The sequence below is a fragment of the Lichenostomus cassidix genome, chromosome 2, assembly GCF_008360975.1.
Source record: "Lichenostomus cassidix isolate B80296 chromosome 2, HeHo_3.0, whole genome shotgun sequence".
NCBI lineage: Eukaryota > Metazoa > Chordata > Aves > Passeriformes > Meliphagidae > Lichenostomus > Lichenostomus cassidix.
Window position 1 is genome coordinate 94,016,580 of NC_139482.1, and position 11,917 is coordinate 94,028,496.

Here is an 11,917-nt window from a genome sequence, read left to right on the forward strand (position 1 = left end):
TTTCTGAGACACAAGGATACATATCTCTCCTTTACCTTATCTATGCAAATCTGTGGGATCCCCTGGAAAGGGAAGGGAAAGGAAGGCATAAAGATCTTCAACTGTGCAAATGATGCTACAGAGCCTGCTGGTGTGACTGTGTTCCCCACACAACCTCCCTTCTGATGGCACTGATCCTTGCTAGGTCAGGAGTGACTCAATATATATCCCACATGCTACTGGGGAACCTGAAGATCTTATCTATCATTGTGTTTCTGTTTCCCTCCATTATTTCCTCCTTCCCAAGCTGGGAGGATACCTTCAGGGCAAAGCAGGCATTACACAGACCCTCGGTGTTTTGCAGCAGTGTCCTGCTCCCCCCATGGCAGGGCTCCCCTTCCCATTTTCAGGCTTGTATTTCAGACAGGATAAATTTCTGTTGGGTGGGATATTCCACTTTAAAAACAGGTGGAAAAAACATAGTGAAAAGAAAACTGGTGGCAGCCAAATGCTGGTGGAATGTGACTCTGCTCAGAAGATCCTTTTCCTTGGCAGGATTTAGGAAGGGAAGCTGCCTTTGACAGATCTTTCCAACCCCCTCAGGGCCTGGCTGCAGCCACCTCCACCTGGCAGGGACCTCCTTCCCCCACACCACACTTTCCCAGGACATTAGGTTTCACTTCTTTTCAAAATACAGAGAATAATCCTCAGAAACCTCCCAAGAGCAGCACAAATGGGTTATTTGTCCTTGGCTGGGCTGTGAGATTGCATATCACTGATGCAGCCAGCTCTGGGCAGGCTTTGGTGCACATCTTCACCCGTGAGGGGAGAGACAAGGAGAACCTGCCAGGCTTTGTGAATGCAGGGCTTGATTCCTCACAGACCCCTGTGTGCTTTTAAAAGTCACTAAATCCTGGGAAACAGGAGAGAAAAATACTACCAGCGAAGCAAATGAAATATTGTCATTTAATTAGCACAGGTACCAATGACCAAAACAGCAATAAAACAGAAGTTGTGCCTTTATCTCCATGGGATAGAATGAAAAAGTTAAGGCACTGGTTTAGTTGCTATTTACCTTAAGGAAGCAAGTGCAAACTGCTGAAATATAAGCCTGTATGGCTTTACAACCACATTTTTGGTGAAAATACCTTTTTTTTTTTGACAGAAAAATCTATACAGGTATCTGACAAGAAGAACCAGGCCTGGTGCTGTTTTCTGATGAAGCCACTTTCATGCTGCCTTGGCAGCATTGCCCACTGAAACAGCCCTGGCATGAAGAGATACCCAGCTGACCTGTGCTGCAGAGGGCATGGCCATGTGAGATGGGTGTTGAGTCCTGGGTGCTGCTGAACCTGGGCTGCTGGCACTGCTTGCTGCAATGTGTTATCAATTTAAAATGCCTTTTAGCCAAATTTGATAACGTCTAACATCCTTTGTTTTGTCACTTTCTAGTTGGGAAAAAATTGCAAAATATTTGCTCACTTTTACTAAATTCAAACTAAGAAGGTTTGGAAAGCAAAGACACGAAGATTGAAATGAATTGACCATTTCAAACCCAGTGTTTTATCTGGCCTATGCAGTGAAGCTGGCTGCTATCTTCAGTATTTTTTGATGTTTACTTTCCATCCTGATTCAGATGAGAAATTTTATGAAAACTCAAAATCTTTTGCAGAGGTTTTTTGTGTATCCCCAGTGGTCAGGTCCAGCACAGAGGAGGTCCACATACAGCCTTTGAAGGCACCTTTGCTGCCCTCTGCATACTGACTGCTCTCCTAACTTGGGCTGCAATGCTTCCTGCTTGGTTCCTCTCTTTCAGGTGTCTCCAGAGCACATTCCTACTGGCACCCTACTTTGGCAGTTAATTCACCATAGCTTTGTGAAGACTGCATAAGATCCTTCCCACTGCTCATCCCTGCCATATGAAATATGACTTATATAGTTTCACTAATAGCCTTTGGTTGCACTGGGAATGGCCACGTTAGTCCAAGATGTCTGTTCCCATCCAATTGATCTCAGCCCCATCCCTTTGCTTTGTCAGTCTGTTCCCATATCCTTTTTGCCCTATAAAAGTGGCATTACCTCCTGATTAATTTCTACCAATTGCTGAATTAGTACCTTAGTCAGCAGCTTCTACCCCATATTTATGGCTCTCTGTGAAACAGGAATGGCGTTAAGTCATTGTTTATTCATTCTTTGCATCTCAGTTAGCAGCTTGTGCTTCAGCTCTGCAATAATCCAAATACTCTGTCTGTCCTCACGTTTTACAAGAGGTGAGTCCAGTTGGAGGTCTACTTCATCTTTAGGAAATCTTTAGGAAAGATAAATTCAACCCTGTGCTCAAGATTTTCACAAAACTACTTCTGATTCTCTCCAACTGGCATTTTATGCTCTGCAAGAAACATCTGCAAGCAATAGTCCTGCACTAGGATGATGTAAAACAGAGCAAAACTCCTTGCCCCAAAGGGTTTATGTGGTCCCCCTTGTGGTTTTAGGTTGACTTAACGGTAACTAGCCCAGAAAAGCAGGTCATTGCTATAGCCAGAGTTGCAGATACTGCTACTCCCTAATGTGAATTCCCAGACACTCTCTTCACTGAGACCATTCAGATATGTTGCTGGGGGCAGCACTAGAGATGACAATAGATCTTTGGGACTGGGAGAGAAGAGAGGGAAGGGTTTGCTTTCTTTTGATTAGGAACATTGACTGAACAAAACACTTCCTAAAGGTGAAAAATGGGATCTCATACTCAGAGAAGTTAGGGACTTCTCAATTATATTTTTTCCCTTTGTTAAAAAGTGAAGACCCTAGCTGGCCTATTTATTTTTGTTTAGTTCATTAATAAAAATAATAATAAAAAAAGTCACATAGGAGGTTGCCTGTCTTTCAACAAATCATATTGTTGAATGTAATGGCCAGGAAGGTGATAAATTGCAGCTTTTAATGAGTTTCTGGCTGTAATATGGGAGCCTTGTAGTGGTAATGCCATTCTATGCATCTGGACAGCCAACTAAACCCAGAACCAGTATCATGGAAGCAAACAACCAGATTAGCTATTTGGCAGATGCCCCCTGAAGCCTAGTACAGATGAAAAATGAAATCCCTCTGTCTGAGCTGACCTGTAGTGAGTCCACACAATAAGCAGAGTCTCTCTGCAAGAGCCTCAGTTGCTGCCACTTGCCTGGATCTTCAGTGAAATCGGGAGAAAAGCTACTGGGCTTTCAGTAACAAAGAAAGGCAGCAACACAGAGCTAGGGAAAGAATGAGATGCTTGCAAGTATGAAACTCCAGGACAGCTGAACACAGAACCAAAGAGATAAGAGACTCAATACTGAAAAATCAGAGAATGTCAATGAATTGATTGGGGAAAAGAAATTCTAGCATTTCTATTGTAGTTTTTTAAAAAGAAGAACAGTAGCACAGGGAATATAGTGCAGCCATCGCCAAAGCCATTTGTTGTATGTGTCTAAGGATCTGTCAAATAGACTGTGGAGCTGTATAATGACATCTGCAGTCTAAAGGCTAGACAGAATAAAATCACTTGGAAAAAGCTTTTAGAACTACTATTTACATAAATGCATAAAACTGTCCTAATTAGCAACAGCCAATGTCGGCCAAAAAGAGAGAAAGGAAAAGTGTTATTATGTCTACAAATTAAAATATGGCAAAATGCTGAAATCTCTGAAAGGCTACAAACCATAATGCTGTGGGTAAAGTTTTGATCCTTCAGGCTTGGGCCCCAGAGCAGCAGAGTGATTGCTGAGCTCCTTTAAACACCATGATTCTTGGTGCCTTCTGCAGTGTACACTGAGCTCCTCCTGTAAACTGGAGGGGAATTTTCCTACACTACAAAATGTGCCTAAGTGATGTTGGCAGCCAGAAGGATGTGAGTATGATCCAGTGCATAATCACTTCCACAAGCATCTGCTGCTAGTGTTTTCAAAATACATGTAATCCAAGCTGGAGACTATTGTGAATACCTCTCATTTTCCCTTGCTGGTTCCTTAGCAGTTTGCTTCTGGCTAGTTAGAAACAGAATCCCCCATCCTGCTTAAATTGGTTATAATCTCTCCAAGATTCAGGCTACAGTAGGAAGAACAAACTGCCTTGAGTTCAGGGTGGGTTCATTCTCTTAAAGGTACGACATGCAAAGCTGCAGGAAAGAACAGAGGTCAGCTTTTATTCTAAAGAGGAAGTTAAATGTAAGAAGCTGAAAAAATAGATATTTCAACCAATATCTCATGTGCATTAATGAGCTAACATTCCTCTGTATTTGCATAATTCAAAGCCCTCTGCTTCATTCCAGTTCAAAAGAAAATTTAAAAAGCACAATGTGTTTACTACTCCAAATTCCACAGGTATGGTAATTACTTCTTTCCCATTTCTATGTCAGATATTTCAGGTTGTATCTTTGTCCTTAGGAAATTGATTTTTTCCATTATCCCAAGAAAGTGAATAGCTGGGAAAAAATAGCTGGGTTTTTTTTCCTCTTGTACAAGGGTTATTAAGTGTCATTCTAATCTTGCAGGAAGTTATCAGTAGCTAAATATTTATTACACTTAATGGAATCAACTGCCTAACAATAGCTAAATAAATATCGGAGTAATTACTCCAGCAGTCAGAATTTCTTTTAATGTAATGATACCAGTATTTATCTGTCTGATTCTAGATTACATATGCACATGTAATTGCTTTGCCAAACATACATGGCAAAAGTGTGCATGGGGACCAGAGCATAGAGGAACACAAACCAACCCTTGCAAACTTATACCCACGGTCTTTTAGTCTTTGTGTTCTACTGTTTGTGGAGTAAAGGCAGTGTGCACACAGATACTCAGGCATTCCTTAGTTGAGCTGAAACTTCATGTCACAAATGCTCAGTGGGTAGAACACAAATGCCTGGGGTTTTATTTTTCATATTATATTCTGTATAAATTGGGGTAATGCAAGAATAATTAGCAATATGAACAAGCATCACACAGCGTAGAGAAATAATGAAAAATTAACAGAATGCCTAATCAAATTCTGCATTTTTACCCATTGATTTCACTGAGTTTTCTTAAGTAATTAAAGAGTTACATTTTTTGGATCAGATTTTAGTCTCCAACTCTTAAAAAAATATTGGATAAACAGTATTATATTAGCCAAAGCAATATCACTGAAGAGGCATTAGATAATGCAACTACAGTGCCTGAATTTCCATGGCCATTTCAGCAGATATCTTTTAAAAGTGAAGAAATTAAGCCAAGAGCTGGACAGGACCGTGATAAGCTGCACTGAAAAGCCTGGAAATGGACTCTGCAGGGACAAATCTTCAGTCCCACCTCATTCATTTTGCATTTGTTTTCTCCAGAATATGAAGTCACACGTGATACTGGCATGTTTTAAGGCTCAGGCTGGATTTACACCAGCATAATTCAGTGGCATTTGAGTGTGTGCTCTTGATTCATGTCAGCAGGAGAGCAGGGGCTCCTTGCATTTTAAATGGGCAGAGTAGGAGTAGCATGAGAAATAAGCTCATTTAATAAAAGTGAGAATGCAGATGTTTAACCATAGACCAGTGCTTTTTTCTTTTCCATAGCTGGAATCTCTGTGGAAAGAGCAACACATAGCTGCACTCACTCGGACACAATCCAGGGATGCTCACCCACTCAGACATGATCCAGGGATGTTTCTCATCCTCGAGGACTGTGACACAGCCTGTTGCTATCTCTCCACACACTCTGGCTCACCAATGATGCCTGGCATGCTGGCCATGAGGCTGGGCTCTGCTCACTCCTCTTGGCTCTAGGGCAGGGCAAGGAGCTCAGGGATGCAGCTCAGGAGAATTCTTCTCTCCTGCACCTGGAAAATGAGCAGATAGGTCAGACTGCCTTGCTGGCTGAGGGCTCTATCTCAGCCCCTCTCCTCTGACAGCACTGACCATTAGGCAATGTGTTACAAGTGTTCACTCTTCCAGTCCTTGAGTGAAAGCTCACTGGGAAATAAAAGACTAAAGGATCTCCATAGGGTGCTGGAGGATGAGTCTCTAGCACCATTTCCAGTGCTGAAGTGTCTCCTTCAGGAAAGTGTCTTTCATAGCTGTGGCCTGTCCCAGTCGCAGCACAGTGGTGGGGAGCTCACCCCACTGCCTGCCATCCTTCCCTTCTGGCTGCAAAATAGTCTTTTCCATGCTCAGACTGGCACCTCAGAGGAACACTACGTTCATGCCAAGAAGGGCAGTGAAAGAACACAAAAGAAATGTGCCACCAAGGAGGTTCCTCATCAGTTGTTTTCATCCCGTCCCACAGCTCCAAGTTCTTGACAGCCTTTACACAAACTTTGCTGAGAAACACCTACTCTCGTAATGCAGAACTGCTGCAAAAAGATTTTGGGGGTGTATTTAATACTATCTGTGTTTCCATATGGAAAACTGAGAAGAATTGTCTTAATAATCAGTAGAAAATAATGAAGTCTTTCTGGTAAGTGTAAAAAAAGAGAAAGAATTAGTTGGGCTCCATCCTTTTATATTATAGACAGCAAAACACAGCAATACTGTGTCTAGTTTTTAGTCCAGGAGTTGACAAAGCAGTCAGCCAGGTCAGATGCCATCTCTGTAAGCAGCAGGGATTTAAATGCAGGCACACACACCTGTCTGGGCATTTGGATAAAAGCCTGGTAGCTGGAGTGTGCAACTACACAGCTATAAATATTTAAACCGGCTGCTCTGAGTGAGTGTTCTCAAGCTGCAAAGATGCTGGAGAGCAGAGCAGAGCTGGAGCAATGCCAAATCAATAGGTATGGGCTTTTAAAGGGTGCTTGTATGGATCTCTGCAGACACTTCTGGTCTATGAAGTGCTTGCTAATAAAAGCAGAAGATTACAAGGTCTTTTCATCAGAAGAACTAAGCTCTACAAAAACCCTCACATCCTCCCTCTTGCATAAGAACAAGGAAGATTGTTAGGAGAAGAGGCTGAGAGGACTGGGCTTGTTTAGCCTTAAGTAGTGACTCCTGTGTACATCTAATGGAGGCATGAACAGGAGACGGAGCCAAACTCTCCTCAGAAGTGCATGAGGGCAGGACAAGAGATAGCAGGCACAAGCCAGAACACAGGAAATTCCAACTTGGTATTAAGGAAGGGTTTTGTAAAGTGAAAAGGGTCAAGCACTGGAACAGTGTTCCAAAGAGGTTAGGGAGTCTATGTCCTTGGAGATATTCAAGCTTGACAGGAAAAAACCCTAAGAAATCCAATCTAACTGGGCCACCTTTGAGCAAGAGGGTGGACAAGGTGGCCTTCATGTCTCAGTGACAGCATGGAGTTTTTAAAAAATGTCATCCATGGTTTAAAAATCAGGGAAACATAATGGCCTTTTAAAACTATTATTACTCAAAATACCAAAATGCTTCTTTTAACTGTGGTTTTTATTCATGAGAATAAGCTAAAAGCACGTATTTGATCTCCACCTAACAGGTGGCCCATCCAGTTTGCAGGCATCTTCTACTCTCAGCTGAAGTGCAGATTTCACACTCTGGCCCAGCCAAAGCCAACTCATGCTAGCTGAGGAAGCTGAGGAATGGGAAGAACAAGGGTTTTGTAAATGCCCAGGAACAGCAGAGTTGCATTGCTAATAGGATGAATCCTCTGCAAAATTCTTGGATCCCAAAACAATCTCCATCTGAACTTCTAGGAAAATATTATCATGGTTTAAACATTTTGGTATCTGTCCCAGGCCAAGTGGATAATAGCCTCACTGTGCCAGGTGCTGGACAGGACCAGCAATGTAATAAACAATGCCTGAGTTTGCATTCCTGTTTGGAACTCTCTGGCCCTTCAGAGCTGTGAGTGGATATCAGTATAATCTATGTCCACTGCAAGACCTCAACATGAGGAAAAAATCAGAATCATGCCAAATAGTTTGGTGTATTTTTTGTGTGGCTTGGATTCTCTCTCCCAAACAGAACCTCAGTGCTGAGAAAAACACAGTATCCCTCCTTTATCCCAGGCACAATTGCAAGATTAAGACCAAAAATAGTCCAGACAAGCACCGAAGGGACAAAAATTTTAAAAAGTAGCTGTCATATTACTAACAAAGAATTATAAAATAAATTCTGTAGGAATGTGAAAATAAATGCCTTTTAGTTGTTCAGATGAATATGACATAGCACAATTCTTAGTAATGCATCACTATTGTTATAAGCTTGAATATTATTGCCTTTTTCCCCAAAAGAAGCAGTATATGTTGCAGATACAAAAGGGTTGCTGTTTTGTGTTTAGTGTTGGGGTTTTTTTTTAAACATTATGCCAAGTTGCTGTTTTCAAACACATGTCGATGCTGGGAAGAAATGGGCATGTATCCATCTTGCTTTCAGGCCAAACCATTTAACCAGAACCTGGGAATACTGACAAACTTTCTCAACCCTTCTCTCTCTCTCCAGTGCAATTGTATAAAGCAGCCCTTTTCAGAGCTCTCTATGAAAATGACCAGTATAAATATCACACTCTATGCTTCCGCTTCTCAAGTGGAAAATTATTTTTAACACACTTCTAGAGAAGGGTAACAGGTAAGTAGCCAATGTTCTCACAGTCATTATAAAGGGGGATGTGTCAGTCTATAAATCAATAGCTGGCTTGATGCCATTTGCTTCTGAATGGAAACCAACTATTTTTGCAGAATTCTGCTCACAGCAGCTGAGCATCAATGCTAAGTAATGTGTAGCTATTAGGGAAAAACCGAGCATGACAACACAAATCATGGAGCCCCTGATGAAGATCTCTGCACATGGCTGATTCTTCTAATCACCAGCAGAATTTAATGAGACACCTGCAGTTTATAGACGCTCTTGTTCCAATATAAATTGCCCTGAGAGCACAAAGTCTTCTTTTTAAAAATATTCTTCAGTAAACCATAAACCACAAAGAGTTTATTGTCACTAATAACATACTCCTCATTAATTTATAATGGTATGAAACAATAGTCCCTCATACATAACCTACCACAGATCTGAAGATTAAGTTGAAGGATGTTAAGATCTCCTAATTAGCAGTTTTCTACCATTTAGGTTTTCATTAATAAAACAGTGCTGGAGACCTTGAAATTGACCCCTTGCAAGGCTGCAAGAACACTAGTTCTTCATAAATCTGACCTATATGAGGCAAGGGAGAGGATTGAATGCATCCCATGGGTCTCTAAGTATGAAAAAACTCAGGCAGGTTGGGATTCCTCCTCTGCTTAAAGCTGCAAGGGCATTCAGCTGTAGCCACAGACACTCCTGCTTTGCCTTCATCCTCCCTTTGTAGTGAGAGGGCAGCTTGGACTGCCAAAAAACCATCGAGGCAGTTCATCAGAATGCCAGAAAGGATAAAGGTTAAGTATACCTTGTCATAACTTTTCAGATCTGCAGAGAGGAGGTAATAAACCCCCTTGTTTTCTGAACAGCAACGTGTTTTTTGCTGCCTGGTGAAGGAAACAGAAAATGGTGTCTGCTAAAAGTGAAAACAAGCCTGGCTCCTCTGAATCACTGGGTTCAGAGAGCGAGCAGAGTTTGTTGATGAGAACTAGGGATATTGCCATCCACCAAGTCAGCAGCTGGAAATTGCTGGCATGAATTGCTGAATTTCTGGGGCACCCTGGGGCTTTATTGTCTTGAACCAGAACTTGGAGTGGCCACAGCACACAAGCCTGTCAAACTCTCTTCAGCAGGTGCACAGGCTTCCCAGGAATTTTGCTACAAGCTGTTTGCTACCATTGACAACAGCATTTTGACTTTTTAACATCTGGGAGGAATACTTGAGGATCTTTGGTGTAATTTTGTTGCAAATATCTGAGAGTTACTTTAGGACTTTCCTTGGAAGGACCCTCAGAAATTGGGAGCAAATTATAAATTGTGGTGCAAGCCTGCTGCTTGTAGGAGGACAAAGATTTGTGGCACTAGTTAGTGGGGCATCATTGAATAGCAGCATTGAAAAAAGCGATGGAGATTTCATTCTGCTCCTCTTTTGTTGTCAAATATAATCCATTTGTCAGTGGCTGCCTGTCTGGCATTTCACATCCTCTTGCCTCCATGGACATTGGCTGCATTCCCCACTGTACTAGCTGGTGTAAATAGACACATCTCCAGTGAAGTTAATGGAGCTGGGGCTTTTTACACAGTCTGAGGACCTGGTGCTGAATGTTTAAAACTGGCTGTGCAGTTGCACCAGTTATCAAATAGGAAATGTCAGCAACTCTTGAGTCAGACAAAATAGTTGTCTAATAGCCCTGCTACCAGGAAAGCCACAAATGCTCTCACAAAACAGTGCTGGTGAAAGTGGTAAGCATCTTTTACAATATGTTCCTTATGGGAAAAAAAAGGCAGCACATTTTTATTCTTCTCACGTTATTCAGAGATTTTCTCATCATCAGAACAAGAAAGTGTCAGAATAGGTGAATTTGAAAAACGACTTTTTAATAAAGTAAATGGTAGGGAGTAGGTAGGTAACGGGAGTGAAAGGGAATAATGTTAATGGAATTTTCATTAAAGAAAACTTCCCTGAAAAATAATACAGACCATTGGGAGAGAAAAATTAGCAGTCAGATCCTCGCTGGTTGCAATCTGGCATGGTTCTAGTGACAGACTAACATCTCGTCTAGTGCTGCAAGTGAAATTACACAGTCAAGTTGTGCTCTGGGATATGCATTTGTTATGCACTGCCTCATATTTGTTACTGGTTACCTCAGGGCAGAAAAGTAAATTAATTTCTATTAATGAGAAATGTGCAGGGGACAGCTGATGGTAAACTTCTTGAGGGTTTGGCCTTCCCTAAAAATAAAACCAGAAGCAGCCTATGAAAAATACAGGAGGAAAGGTAAGAGCAACCCCCTGACCTTTGGGATAGCATCTTCATCCCAAAGCTGCAAGCATTACCATGCCTTTCATTGGCACCCTGGGCTGGCATCCTGCCTGCCGTGCAAAGCACACAGAAGCCCAAGGTAGTGCTGGCATTGGCAGCCCTAAAGTACCAACCATCTCCATGGTCTGCAGCACTGGAAAGAAATCAGGTGGTGTGGATCTCCACTGAGATGTCTGGAGCCTCTCTCCTTCACTCCTTTTGGAAGAGGAGTCCCAGCAAAGCCTCCACTAGAGCTGCAGGGTAACTCAGGCACCCAGGGCAGCCTCTCTGGGGTCAGGAGCAGGCTCAGAACAAGCTCATTTCCTTTTCTTTGCAGGCTGGAAAGTGAGGTGGCATTTGGCAGTGTTCCAGAGGGAAGCAGGTGATGAAATGTGCTGAAACACATACTCAACAGGCACGAAGGGAGAAACAGGTGAATAAACACCAAATACAAAATACAGGGAACAGAAACCCTTCTTCCTATCAGCTAAATCACAGCTGGGGGGCACAGACTAATTCCATTAGGAAACCCAGAATGCCTGAGAGACATGAGGAAAATTTGAAACTGAGCAGAAAATCTGTTAAGGGTGAAGCCACTGAGAGAGCTGGTGACAGAAATTACTTCAAGGTGTGGAGCAGAGCCAGGGAAAACAGAAAACAGTCGATCAGACCCTACAGAAGACTTTGGGGATAAATTGCTCTAGAGAAGTGCAGTGCTCATTAGATTTGGATTCAAGGGTGTTTCAGTATTATTTCTAGTCTAAAGCCTCCACAGCCAGCTGCTTGGGAATATTTTAGCAACTTTTTAAAGAACGAGAAACACCAATTAACCAAAGCAAATATTTGGGGGAGGAAAAAAAAAAAGGTATCTGCATTGAGAAATATCCACAGGAATACAAAAGTGCCACAGAACGAGACACATTTTGTTTTCCAAGTTACCTACTATGTTTAATGTCTAGAATCTGTTTATCTGTGGCTTCTCAGCAAAAGGAGCAGTCCTGCAAATGCCAAAATTTTGATACCTAAGAATAGCCCAAATTTGTGAGCTGCCTCAAAGCTTATTCCCCCATTTTCCACAACCTTTTTTTAAA